This window comes from Mirounga leonina, unplaced genomic scaffold, assembly GCF_011800145.1.
Source record: "Mirounga leonina isolate KUSES-001 unplaced genomic scaffold, KU_Mleo_1.0 Mir_53, whole genome shotgun sequence".
In the NCBI taxonomy this organism is placed as follows: Eukaryota; Metazoa; Chordata; class Mammalia; order Carnivora; family Phocidae; genus Mirounga; species Mirounga leonina.
The window spans coordinates 31,669,364-31,683,396 of NW_023270807.1; the positions used below are offsets into that span (position 1 = coordinate 31,669,364).

A 14,033-nucleotide genomic window follows, 5' to 3' on the forward strand; every position below is an offset into this window, starting at 1 on the left:
TGAGTGCAGTTGTTGGGTCATAATCTACATGTATCTTGAACTTGAGTAGGTAAGGTTAAACTGTTTTCCACATTGTATACCAAATGTATTCTGGTCAGGCCACATTCTTTACACTGTATAGTATTGTCAGAGATTTTACTATTTGTAGTCTGGTGTGTATGTGATGAGAACCCATTATATTTTTAATGTCAGTTTCCTTGATTACTAATGAGGCCAAGGCCTTTTTCGTATGTTTATTGCCTGTTTGGATTTCCTCTTTTGGAGTTCTGGTTCAGATCTTTTGTCTATTTTTCAACTGGATTGCTTACCTTTTCCTCATTCATTTGTATCAATCTGTGCACGCACATACCCACACATAGAGGATCCTAGTCTTTTTTCAGTTACGTGTTTGCAAATATCTTAGCTTTGTAACTTTATTGTAGCTGATTTTATTGCTCTTTTTATTTCTAGTTTTTGAATCAGTGATAGAGCATCCTTGCCTTATTTCTGACATCAAAGGGGAAGCTTTCAACTTCTCACATGTGTGTGTTATCTTTATTCCTCACAAAAACTACAGAGTTGTTGGTGGTCCCATGTTATAAATGGAGATTCAGAGAGAATATATGATTTGCCTAATGTCACCTAGTTTAGTTGGAGAATTTATAGAGTCTGATTTGGAAGAAGGATTTTACTTATTTTTTTAAGGCAGCACATATTAAACTCCATCTCATATCTCTTCATGTATTTAAAAGAATGAGGCTGGATAGGGATTATTTATCCTAAAATACTTTCTCTAAGTTCACTAATTTCTAAGGTTATTGAAGTCATTAATATGGTTCTTGACACATAGCAGTGATTTAATAAATGGTTACTTACAGATAACTTAATTTGGGGCACTTGGGTGGGGCAGTTCATTAAGCGTCAGACTCTTGGTTTTGGCTCAGGTCGTGATCTCAGGGTCATGAGATCAAGTCCCGTATTAGGCTCCACACTCACTGCAGAGTCTGCTTGAGATTCTCTCTCCCTCTCCTCCCTTTGCCCCTCCCACTCATGCTCTTGTCCTCTCTCAAATAAACAAATAAATCTTAAAAAAAAAGGGGGGGGGCGCCTGGGTGGCTCAGTTGGTTAAGTGTCTGCCTTCTGCTCAGGTCATGATCCCAGGGTCCTGAGATTGAGCCCTGTATTGGGCTCTCTGCTCAGCGGGTGAGTCTGCTTCTCCCTCTCCCTTCTGCTCATGCTCACTTGCACTCTCTCTCTCTCTCTTGCTCTCAAATAAAATCTAAAACAAAAAAATTAATTTGGGGGTTAGAAGGAACCTTACTACTCTAGTCCAAATCCCTTATTTTATAAAGAAGTAAACTAGGGGTGCCTGGGTAGTTAAGTGTCTGACCTTTTATTTCAGCTCAGGTCATGATCTCAAGGTGTGAGATTGATCCCTGTTTTGGGCTCTGCACTAGGTGTGGAACCTGGTTGGGATTCCCTCTGTCCTTCTCTCTCCCTCTCTCTTCCTCTCTCCCTCTCTAAAAAGAAAGAAAGAGAGAGAAAGAAAGAAGGAAAGAGAGAGGAAAAGAGAAAGAGAGAAAGAGAAAGAAGAAAAGAAATCCTAGAAGGACCTTAAAGCACCAAGAAGTAACTTGCTCAGTATTAACAGTTGTTGGCAACTCAGAGATTTGAAGCCAGGTCTTCTGATTTAAGTCTCAGGTCCTGTGTGTGTGTCCTAATTTGACATATATGTCTTCAGGTTCCTTTCTTACTGCAATTTTTAGTCCTATTGTACATCCTACATCATTTTATAATGAACTGTCCAGGGTTCCTAAAAAAAGAGCTGTGTGTTTGCATGTAACCTCATCCCATGCTATCTTCACTAGTAAATTAATAACTTTTACTGACTTATTAGCTTCTAGTGGGGACTTCTTTATTTTATTTTATTTATTTATTTATTTTTAAGGTTTTTTTACCTATTTGACAGAGACACAGTGAGAGAAGGAACACAAGCAGGGGGAGTGGGAGAGGGTGAAGCAGGGAGCCCAATGTGGAGCTCCATCCCAGGACCCTGGGACCATGACCTGAGCCAAAGGCAGAGGCTTAACAACTGAGCCATCCAGGCGCCCCGACTGCTTTCTTCTTTAAATAAACTTGTTTTCCTTGAGCAATCTGTTTCTTTTATTTAAATTGTATTTGTATTTAAGTCTCACTGAGGTTTATATTTTTTGTGGTATGTGAGCATCTGTTACTAACAGGGTCAGCTGTTAGGTTTGCTTTCCTGTTTGAGAAGAGTAAGGTAAAACCCAGAAGTTTAATGAATCAGTGATTAATAGGGTAGATGTTCTTGACATTTAAATGTATATATACATTTATATATTTTTTATTTTATATTAAATATATATTATTAAATATATATATATATCTCCTTTGTGCCTTATTCTGCTGGAAAACTGTGTATAAGTTTGCCTTTTTCTAAAATATTTTGTCATACATTTTACATTCTAATTCATTTTGCTTAGATTTATCTACTATGCACTCTCCCAAGTAGTCAGTGATCTATAAATATATTCATGTAGATGAGAAGTAGTCTTACAGCATAGGCATGTATATGAATTCTCGTTTAGTTTAAATAATTAGACCTTAATTTCTCCTTTAGAAGGTTCTAAGTTTTATAGTTTATGTTTTCTTTTTTTTTTTTTAAGATTTTATTTATTTATTTGAGAGAGAGAGAGAAACAGCATGAGAGGGGAGGGGGTAAGAGGGAGAAGCAGGCTCCCTGCTGAGCCGGGAGCCCAATGTGGGACTCGATCCCAGGATTCCGGGATCATGACCTGAGCTGAAGGCAGTCGCTTAATCAACTGAGCCACCTAGGCACCCTAGTTTTTCTTTTCTAAAACATGTCCGTGTCAAAATATGGAAAATGGACAAATAGTCAATTCCTTGGTGGTGGTGGGGTTAAACCCTTTTAAGGTAATTGCTAATGTTGTTCTGGTTTTATTATTTATTACAACCCATCATATGGGTTATTATTGGTCAAGTTCTGAGATTTCTGAATTGTATGGTAAAAAATCTTTAGAGTCAGCAAACATTTTTCTATAAAGAACCAGATGGTAAATATTTTAGGCTGTAGATCATAAGGTATCTTTCACAACTACTCAATTCTTTCTTTGTAAAAACAAGCAGTGAATGAATGTGTTCCAGTAAGACTTTACCTACAGAAACAGTTTGTTGAGATTCTCCCCTCTTTGCCTCCCCAACAACTGAGAATTAGTTGCAGTGGAAGAAGCAGAGTCAGGAAGAGAGCCAGATTCAAGCCCTTGCTCTGTGGTTAACTGTCTCCTTGGCAAAGTCAGTTAACTGCATAACCTCCTTTTCTTCATTTATTAGTGACAGGGTTTCTAAATGATCTCTTGGCAATAGTAGTTTTAAATTTAGTATTCCACCTACTGACACAGGGACAGATTCCTAATATCATTTTAAAATACCCTTAAAGATGGCTTTCAGTGTTATGCAGAGCTGGTCTTTAGTCACTGAGTTCTCCATATTATTTCATACTGGTTTCTCACCCACCATAGTTCTGATGTCTTAATTAGCTGTTTTACTGTCAAAAACACAAAGTCTAATTTAGGAGAAAAGGTATTTAGTTATTCCTAATGTAAGTTATTTCCGTATTTATATAGAACATATATATCCACATATGTATATAAAATTTGGAAAAAATGGCTTACTTTAAGGTATTTAGATATTTCTACTTAGATGTTTATCTATATAAGTGTTCTTGCACCATTGGTTTTTTTTTTTTTAAGTTTTTATTTAAATTCCAGGTAGTTAACATACAATGTAATACTAGTTTCAGGTGTACAATAGACAAATACCATATGATTGTACCATTGTTTTTATATGCAATGGATATATTAATAGAATAGTTTATTTATTTATTTATTTATTTTTTAAAAGATTTTATTTATTTATTTGAGAGAGAGAATGAGAGAGAGAGCATGAGAGGGGTGAGGGTCAGAGGGAGAAGCAGACTGCCCGCTGAGCAGGGAGCCCGATGCAGGACTCGATCCCGGGACTCCAGGATCATGACCCGAGCCGAAGGCAGTTGCTTAACCAACTGAGCCACCCAGGCGCCCTAGAATAATTTAGATCATTCTATCAGAGAGATTTATATTTTCATGGACTTTCTTAAAGTTCCTCTCTGAGATAATTATACTGAGAGTTAGGACATAATTATGTACCTATCTTGGAATATTTTTATGTTTTTATAAACTTAAAATTCTCTTAATATTCAAACTTTTCTTTATTAAGTATTACCTGCTCTGTAGAAAAAAAATACAAACAAGCAAAACATTAAAAATTATGTAATTTCTCATAGTCCCTCTTACCTAAGGATAACTGTTTTAAACAGTTTATCTTATAATTTTCTATGCTCATGTACATATGCATGTATGTACTTATTCATATATCCCTTGGTGGGGTACTTCACTTTAAAAGAGGTTGCTGTCAATGGCATATGGTCCCCAAAGTATGTGTTAAAATTTTTTAATGTAAAATTTAAAAAGTGTTTCTTACGCAGATATTTGCCACTAGCTTCTTGTAATTCATGAAAGAAAAATCAGTTCATAAAGTATTATCAGTGTACAATAAAAAAATCCCAGGAAGGAAGTTAGAGAAGCAGTGATATATTTTTTTATTTTTTTTATTGTTATATTAATCACCATACATTACATTATTAGTTTTAGATGTAGTGTTCCATGATTCATTGTTTGTGCATAACACCCAGTGCTCCATGCAGAACGTGCCCTCTTTAATACCCATCACCAGGCTAACCCATCCTCCCACCCTCCTCCCCTCTAGAACCCTCAGTTTGTTTTTCAGAGTCTGCAGTCTCTCATGGTTCGTCTACCCCTCCGATTTCCCCCCTTCATTCTTCCCCTCCTGCTATCTTCTTTTTTTTTTTTTTAACATATATTGCATTATTTGTTTCAGAGATACAGATCTGAGATTCAACAGTCTTGCACAATTCACAGCGCTTACCAGTGCACATACCCTCCCCAGTGTCTATCACCCAGTCACCCGATCCCTCCCACCCAACCCCCCACTCCAGCAACCCTCAGTTTGTTTCCTGAGATTAAGAATTCCTCATATCAGTGAGGTCATATGATATATGTCTTTCTTTCTTTGACTTATTTCGCTCAGCATAATACCCTTCAGTTCCATCCACGTCGTTGCAGATGGCAAGATCTCATTCCTTTTGATGGCTGCATAATATTCCATTGTATATAGATACCACATCTTCTTTATCCATTCATCTGTCGATGGACATCTTGGCTCTTTCCACAGTTTGGCTATTGTGGACATTGAGAAGCAGTGATATTATAGGAAAGAGAGGTTCCTTCTTTTGATAATACTATCATTAAAAAGTTTAAGATACGACAAGTATTTGATTCTTTAAGAAAATGATATAGATGAATAGTTATTTTTTTCTAACTACTAGTTGCAAAAGAAAACCAGCAAAGTTGCTTTTTTAAGCAAGTCTTTTATGTTAATAAAACTTAAAAAATACATTTTTACTTGATAAATATAAGTGATTGAATCTTACAATATAAGCCAAAACCATAATTGCAAATCTGTTGAACTTGAAATTTCAATACAGCCCTATAAAAATAAGCAACGAATTATAAATCAAATAAGTTGTTCTTAGTAAAACATTAAAGTTAAATTAAGTGGTTCATTGCCAGTTGCTATATTGCTAGGTTATATTTTTTAGCAATCTGACAGAGACATTTACACAGTCACCAAGCTCTCAAATGTAATTTAGGCTAAATAAACCTTTCATATGATACATGAATGCATTTGAGAATAAGATATTTCCAATAATTAATGCTTTTATAGAAATCATGGAAACATACGGTCTGGGTGAGTAAGCATAGCAGATGTCTCACAGAGCAGTTTTATAAGTGGGTTTGGAAGATTCCTTATATTTTCCACAAATCATTTCATTCCTAGCTTAATGCTCAACCTTAGAGATTAGTTTGATAATAATCTTCTGTTAGTAAATTTAAAAAACAATAGGTGTAATATCACTGTACATTATGCTTAGAAAGCATTTTAGTGCAGCTTCTCTGTTAACTTTATTAAGGTATAGATTGTTAGTTGGCTATTGACAACTTCCTATCTTTTTTTTAGCTATTAGGTATCTTTTTAAAAAAATTAATATTTTCTCATTGAAAAAGAAAAGATCACAGTGCTATGCCTAAGTAATAGAAGTCAAATGTTCTGTCTGGTAAATTTATAGTTACTCATTCTTTAACCAAGAGACGGGGTAGATAAAAACCTGGCAGATTTTTTATAGCCTCTCCCTTCTTCCTCCCCATAGTACCCATACAGTATATGTTTTTAATAAGTTAGAAAATATGCCACAAGCAAAAAGAAAGAAATAACATCACCACAGATCTAACCACTTAGAAAAAATTATCACTAACATTTTGATGTTTATCCTTCCTGATTGTTTTCCAATGGAAATATATGTATCTACATGGGATCATACTATACATACTATTTTGTAACCTACTCTGCTCCTCTCTCATTTAACAATGTCTTTTGTTAAATCTTCAGTGTCCTTCTTCTTCTTCTTCTTTTTTTATTTTTTTAAGATTTCATTTATTTATTTGACAGAGAGAGAAAGCAAGAGCAGGATAGTGGCAAGCAGAGGGAGAAGCAGGCTCCCCACTGAGCAGGGAGCCCGATGCGGGACTGGATCCCGGGACCCCGGGATCATGACCTGAACTGAAGGAAATGCTATATGTATGCTTTTCTCTCTTTAATAACATTCCATTGAGTGGATATATCATAATTTATCTTACTCTGAGTACAGTAAGATTTTTTTTAAATATATCTCTTTTGAGTAATGAAAATATGTATATATAATCAGTGTACAACTATGTGATAACTTCTTATGGTCCGTTTTTAAAACTGGAATTGCTAAATCAAAGGATATGAACCTTTAAAGAGTTTTTTTTTTTAAGATTTTATTTATTTATTTGACAGAGACACAGCAAGAGAGGGAACACAAGCAGGGGGAGTGGGAGAGGGAGAAGCTGGCTTCCCGCAGAGCAGGGAGCCCGATGCGGGGCTGGATCCCAAATCCTGGGATCCTGACCTGAGCCGAAGGCAGACGCTTAATGACTGAGCCACCCAGGAGCCCCTTAAAGAGTCTTTTGAAAAATATTTTTTCTTTAAGATTTTATTTATTTGAGAGAGAGAGAGAGAAACAGCATGAGAGGGGAGACGGTCAGAGGGAGAAGCAGGCTCCCCGCCAAGCTGAGAGCCCGATGTGGGACTCAATCCCAGGACTCTGGGATCATGACCTGAGCCAAAGGCAGTAACCCAACCAACTGAGCCACCCAGGCATGCGTCTTTTGAAAAATATTAACAAAACCGCTAGAAGACAGAGCTAGAAGAGGCTGGACTTGGTTAGAAGATTTTAATTTGATTCTCAGCTTCGCTATTTTCTAAATGTCTGAACACTCTTGAGCCTCAGTTTGCACACACACACACATACATATATCTGTATGTATATATGTATCACGGTGCTATGCCTAAGTAAATAGAAGTCAAATGTTTCTTAAATTCCACATGTGAGTGAAATCATATGGTATTTGTCTTTCTCTGACTGACTTATTTTGCTTAGCATAATAGTCTCTAGTTCCATCTAGTCATTGCAAATGGCAAGATTTCATTCTTTTTGATGGCTAATATTCCATTGTGTGTGTGTGTGTGTGTGTGTGTGTATGACATTTTCTTTATCCATTCATCTGTTGCTGGACGTCTGGGCTCTTCCATGTTTTGGCTATTGTGGATATACATTGCTGCTATAAACATTGGGGTCATGTGCCCCTTTGAATTACTATGTTTGCATCCTTTGGATAAATACCTAGTAGTGTAATTGTTGGGTCGTAGGGTAGCTCTATTTTTAACTTTTTGAGGAACCTCCAAAACATGTTTTCCAGAGTGGCTGCACCAGTTCACATTCCTACCAACAGTATAAGAGGGTTTCCCTTTCTGCGCATCCTTGCCAACATCTGCCATTTTCTGTGTTTTTGATTTTAGCCATTCTGATTGGTGTGAGGTGGTATCTCATTGTGGTTTTGATTTGTATTTACCTGACAATGAGTGATGTTGAGCATCTTTTCATGTGTCTGTTAGCCATTTGTATGCCTTCTTTGGAGAAATACCTGTTCATGTTTTCTGCCCATTTCTTGACTGGATTTTTTTTGCTTTTGGGTTGTTGAGTTTGATAAGTTCTTTATAGATTTTGGATACTAAACCTTTATGTGCTATGTCATTTGCAAATATCTTCTTCCATTCTGTAGGTTGCCTTTTAGTTTTGTTGACTGTTTCATTTGCTGTGCAAAAGCTTTTAATCTTGATGAAGTCCCAATAGTTCATTTTTGCTTTTGTTTCCCTTGCCTCAAGAGACGTATCTTGCAAGAAGTTGTTGACCAAGGTCAAAGAGGTTGCTGTCTGTGTTCTCTTCTAGGATTTTGATAGACCCCTGTCTCATGTTTAGGACTTTCATCCATTTTGTGTTTATTTTTGTGCATGGTATAAGAAAGTGGTTCAGTTTCATTCTTCTGCATGTGGCCGTCTAGTTTTCCCAACACCAGTTGTTGAAGAGACTGACTTTTTTCCCATTGGATATTCTTTCCTGCTCTGTTAAGGATTAGTTGACCATAGAGTTGAGGGTCCGTTTCTGGGTTCTCTATTCTGTTCCATTGATCTGTGTGTCTGTTTTTGTGCCAATTCCATACTATCTTGATGATTACAAATTTGTAATAGAGCTTAAAGTCCAGAATTGTGATGCCTCCAGTTTTGTTTTTTGTTTTCAAAGTTACTTTAGCTATTTGAAGTCTTTTCTGGTTTCATACAAATTTTAGGATTGTTTGTTCCAGCTCTGTGAAAAATGCTGGTGTTATTTTGATAACATTTGCATTGAATGTGTAGATTGTTTTGGGTAGTTATAGACATTTTAACAATATCTGTTCTTACAATCCACAAGCATGGGATGTTTTTACATTCTTTTTTTTTTTTTTTAAGATTTTATTTATTTGACAGCACAAGCAGGGGGAGCGGCAGAGAGGGAGAAGGAGAAGCAGGCTCCCTGCTAAGCAGCTTGATGTGGGCTTGACCCCAGGACTCTGGGGTCATGAGCTGAAGGCAGAAATTTAACTGAGCCACCCAAATGGACATTCTTACTCATTAATTCATCTGGTGGCATTTGACTTAAAGCAATATTATCTGACCAGAAAGTAAAAAAAATATGCAATGGTGAAAGAACAAGGTGTTTCTCCATTCATATGGGAGGCATTCATGTTCTTATTTTTGAAAAAATATATATAAAACCCCTAGCCTTGGGGTTTCCAGCTCTCCCTGTTTTGTGGCCTGTCAAAAGATGGCTGTTCTAGATACACGTTTCTTTTAGATTTCTTTCTTGCCTTGGTTTATGGCCTTCTGCTACCAGCCTGGCCCCCATCATTATTACTATATTTAATATTATTCGTTGTGGATCTGGAGAAATAGGTACTTTCTTTTCTGGTAGCAATGGTGAGCATTCTTGAGCTATTGTTCCAAAAGTATCCAGAATGGGTTTTAATTGTAGATTATGAACACAAGTCTTACCACTTCAGAGTTACTACATGGTATGAACATCCTTACAATCTGATGAGGATATTGGTAGCAGTGAATATTAGTAACCTTTTAGAGATGACTCTATGGTCTTTGTTTTTTCCCCTCTGGGCCCAATACTCTCTAGACCTTTCATCATTTGAAACTTTACGTTTTAGCTTCATAGACTATGTAGCTTTGATCAGATGTCATTAGAACCTTGAGATGTACTGTTTTTTCATTTCACCTGAATTCAGTTCTCTGAGTGTGCTGTCTGACTTTTTAATCCCACTCACACTCAGCCCTCCTCTCCCTACTGTAGAAAGCATGCTGATCAAGTGGGAGTTCTGTTCTAGCTACTGTGATTATTCTGTGTGATTTAAGTGTAAGTTTGGTAAAAGTAATCTTAAAAGGGATTTGGTCTGACAGTTTGGTTGCTTTCAAGGAGATTAAATGCTACCATTATTTTGCATCCAGATATTTGGTGAGTGAGTGTGCAGGAGGAGAGATACAGAGTATGGAGGTTAAGGGAAGTGAGAAATAACATGTTGGGATTATTAGGAAAGTCTTCATAGTAGTGGTTATATTTGACATGAGCTTTGGAAGGTTGTTAGGAAAGAGGAAGAGAGGGCAACAAGCAGAGGGAATAGCCTGAAAAAATGACTGAAATTATAAGGCATATTTTGGCAATAATAAATAATCCAAAACCTGGGCGCCTGGGTGGCCCAGTCAGGTAAGTGGCTGCCTTCAGCTCAGGTCATGATCGTGGGGTCCTGGGATCGAGTGCCACATCGGGCTCCCTGCTCAGCGGGGAGCCTGCTTCTCCCTCTCCTTCTGCCTGCCACTCTGCCTACTTGTGTTCTCTCTCTGTCAAATAAATAAATAAAATCTTTAAAAAAAAAATAATCCAAAACCAGAGTGTAGGACAATAATGGAATGTAAGAAAAAGATAATATTGAGAAAACCTTAAGTTTCATGATGAACAGTGAATCACTTCTGATTTTGAGTAGGGAAGTATATTGATTTGAGCAATGGTTTGGTAAGATGATACCCTGGCTGCAAAATGTAAGATGTAGTGACTGGAGGAGCCCCAGTGAGTGATAGTCCAAGCAAGAGATAACTGAGGCTTGAATGGAGAGTGCTATCTTTATAAAAGTAGATTAGCCAGCATCTGCCTGTGTAGAATGATTGAAAGGTTTTTGGTTTTAATGCATTTTACTTTGCTTTTTAACAAATAGACTTGTCAGACTCCAAGGGGCTATTGTTTCAGATTCATTCATTTAGTCATTCAGCAAATATTTATTAAGCAGTCATTGTGTACACAACATTAGAGATACAGTAATAAAAAATTCCTGCCTTCATGTGACAATGTATATAGAATCATTTCAAATGTATAAGGCTCTTTGCCAATGAAAGATATTAGTATGATGTTTAGTAATTACCACCACCAGTATTTTACAGTAGACAAAAGCCTAAAATGATATTATTATGCCAATTCTCTGTATTTATATCTGTATTTAAAGATATTTTAACTGATCATTAGACTTTAAATAACAGCATTGGTTTAGTACTTTGATTTTAATGATGAGTATGCATTTACTTTATTTTTCAAGGAATTTTAGCAAATGTCTCTTTCAGATATATTGATGATAGCTGGAAATTGCATTGAATCTAAGAAATTCTCCCCGATTCCATTTTTCCTCCAACCAGCAGATAGGTTTTGGTGATAAGACTTCATTCCCAGAAGCAGTAGTTCTCAGACGAATCCTTCCACCTCTAATTATTTTGATTTAGCAGATCTAGGATGGGTTCCCAAATTTTGTATTAACACAGACTCTAATGGAGATGAAATACAGCAAGAGCATATTCTTCTACCATTTTCTCAACTTCTTAACCACTAATCCTGTTGAAGCTAAACTTGTATGATTTTGCTAAGTAGATACTAGTCCAATGTCCCTAATTTTTCTACCTAGGACCTTATTATTACAGCATTGTCAACTTAAAATTCCTTTAACTGCTACAAGGGGAAGTAATCCTTTCTTCATAATTGATTTGAAAACGTCTGAGGGAAAATACACTTGATTTGGTCTAAACTTTTGATCTCTAAGAGGTTTTAAAAGTGGTTTGTATAATCATGGTTACTTGCAGTGATACAAAATAGAGTGTTGGACTTCCCTATTTTTCTGCCTGGATGTTATCTATGCATGTAGAAAACTGGGACTTTTTCTCTTCAACCACAATTCTGGATTAAAATCCGTTGAAAAGGTCCTTTTAAATGACAGTCTACGTAACTTATTGAGAGTGTCCTTTGCTTCTATTTTGTTCGTTTTTATTGTTATCCCCTTTGTAACTATTGTATTTCTAAGTTTGCAAAGATTTCATAAAGCATAAATCCTTTCTGGCTCCATCTCTTTGTTGATTGTAAAGGGAGGTCAGAAAATGAATTCAATATTTATTTTTTACTGCCCGGCTACTTTGAGTTCTCTAAAAACCAAGTAGAAGCCAGTAAGGTCTGTAAAGGAATAAAGAGTTATATTCTTTAAACCATTTTAGAAGACCCAAAGATGTTGAGAATTGTCTTTGAGTCAGGGTAAGGTAGTTATAATAGTTATATAAATTTGCCTTAATTATAAGATCATAAATCTTTGGGATTTATTGCTCAAAGTATATTGTGTTTATAAATGTAAATTTAGTCCAGATATTTAAAACGTCTTTTTATTAAACTTTATATGGAAAATGCCAAATGTATATATACTTATTATTCAGCTTTAGCAACTCATACCTAATTTTGTTTCAACTATATCTTTACTCTCTCTCCCCATATTATTTTGAAACAAATCCTGGAAATTATATCATTTTATCCACAAATATTTCATTATATATCTCTAAAAGATAAGGTGTCTTAAAAAAACAGCAACATGCCATCATATATACTAAAAAAAGACAGGTCATTCCATATTCCTCACCAAATACCCTATAGTGTTCAGATTTCTAATTATCTCATAGAAGTCATAAGTTTTTTTCTCAGTTTGTTAATTTGTATCAAAATGCAGATCAGATTGGTATGTCTTTTAAGCTTTTTAATCTAGGAATTCCTTCTTCATCTCTTTTTTTTTTCGTTTAATTTACTTGTTGTGGGGAAAAGGGTGTCTTTTCCTTTCCCACAGTATGAATTTTGCTGTTTTGCATCTCCATAGTTCTTTTGCCTTTTGTATTTCCTATAATTGGGTAGATGGATTCCCATTTGATTTTTTTAAGCTAGACTGTTATGTTGTAATTCTTTTTCCATCAGGAAATAATACCTAGGTGTTTTCTCTTCTTGAGATGTTAGCCCATACCTATGTCCAGGAATCTATTAGGGGCTGCAAAATAGTGATATCCTAATTCTGTTACTTCTTTTTCATTCAGTAGTTGAAATATTTATACTAGTTTTGCTTACCTGGTAGTGTATAATATTCATATAGGAAAGGCAGCTTCATTCTTTCCCTTAATCTAACAGTTTTCAGAATAATGAGTTGATTGATTAGCATCCTTCAGTTGTGTACATTAGGTTTTTTTTTTTTGGTCTCATTATGTATTCATGAATTTAAACATATATGGTGTAGTCTATCCATTGAAGTTACTATCCTTCAATGAGAAGCTGCTTCACGTTGCTCCTGAGCCTTTTTTGTGATGCTGCTGTGAGTAGTGTGATATTTTCCTTGATATTTGGTATGATAATTGTTTTAAGCTCATCTTGTACATTGCCTGCCCCAGACCTGTAATCAGTCCGCCGTTTTACTTGGGAGCCCTGGTTCCCTTTAGTGGAAAATAGTATTTCATTACCACAGTGTAGGTCCTAGTTGTGTTCATTGTCTATATATATACAGTTCCTCAAATTTAAATTGTTTACTCTCTCCATCTGTCAGTTTATAGAAAAAACTTGTGACTAGTAATAGCAAATTAAGAACAGATTGTGGATTTGAATTTAGAACTCCATAGTTTACTGTTTTCTTAGTTAAAAAAAATGTGTTCCCAAACTGAATAGCCAACAGTGACTTTGTCAGATTTGTGACCTGTTGCTCAAGAACCATAGGCAGCAGGTGTTTATTTCCGTTCCCATTTCTTCATTATTTTTACTTTCATCCCTTTGTAAATCCTATTTTTAATACGATATTACATTAAAAATTGATAGGGTGTACTCAGATCTTGTTTATCATGAAAGCCTATTCCTGTGGTTTTCATATTATGCTGTTTTGCCACATACAAACATATTTGCAAACAAAACAGAACACAGGAAGGTGTTGTAATAGAGATTTCTTTTAGGAATTGGCATCCAGGAGATACTCTTGGCTTTGGGGATAGAGTGTTGAGGTAGAAAGGTTTGTTCATCAGACCTGCTTTCCCCAATTTTCTCTTTT

At 35.8% G+C, this 14,033-nt stretch overlaps 1 protein-coding gene across 2 annotated transcripts in view; it reads left to right on the forward strand.

Moving 5' to 3' along the window:
- The window catches only part of SMAP1 (small ArfGAP 1), a 159,341-nt gene that overhangs the window by 88,548 nt on the left and 56,760 nt on the right, over positions 1-14,033 (forward strand). The window lies entirely within an intron of this gene.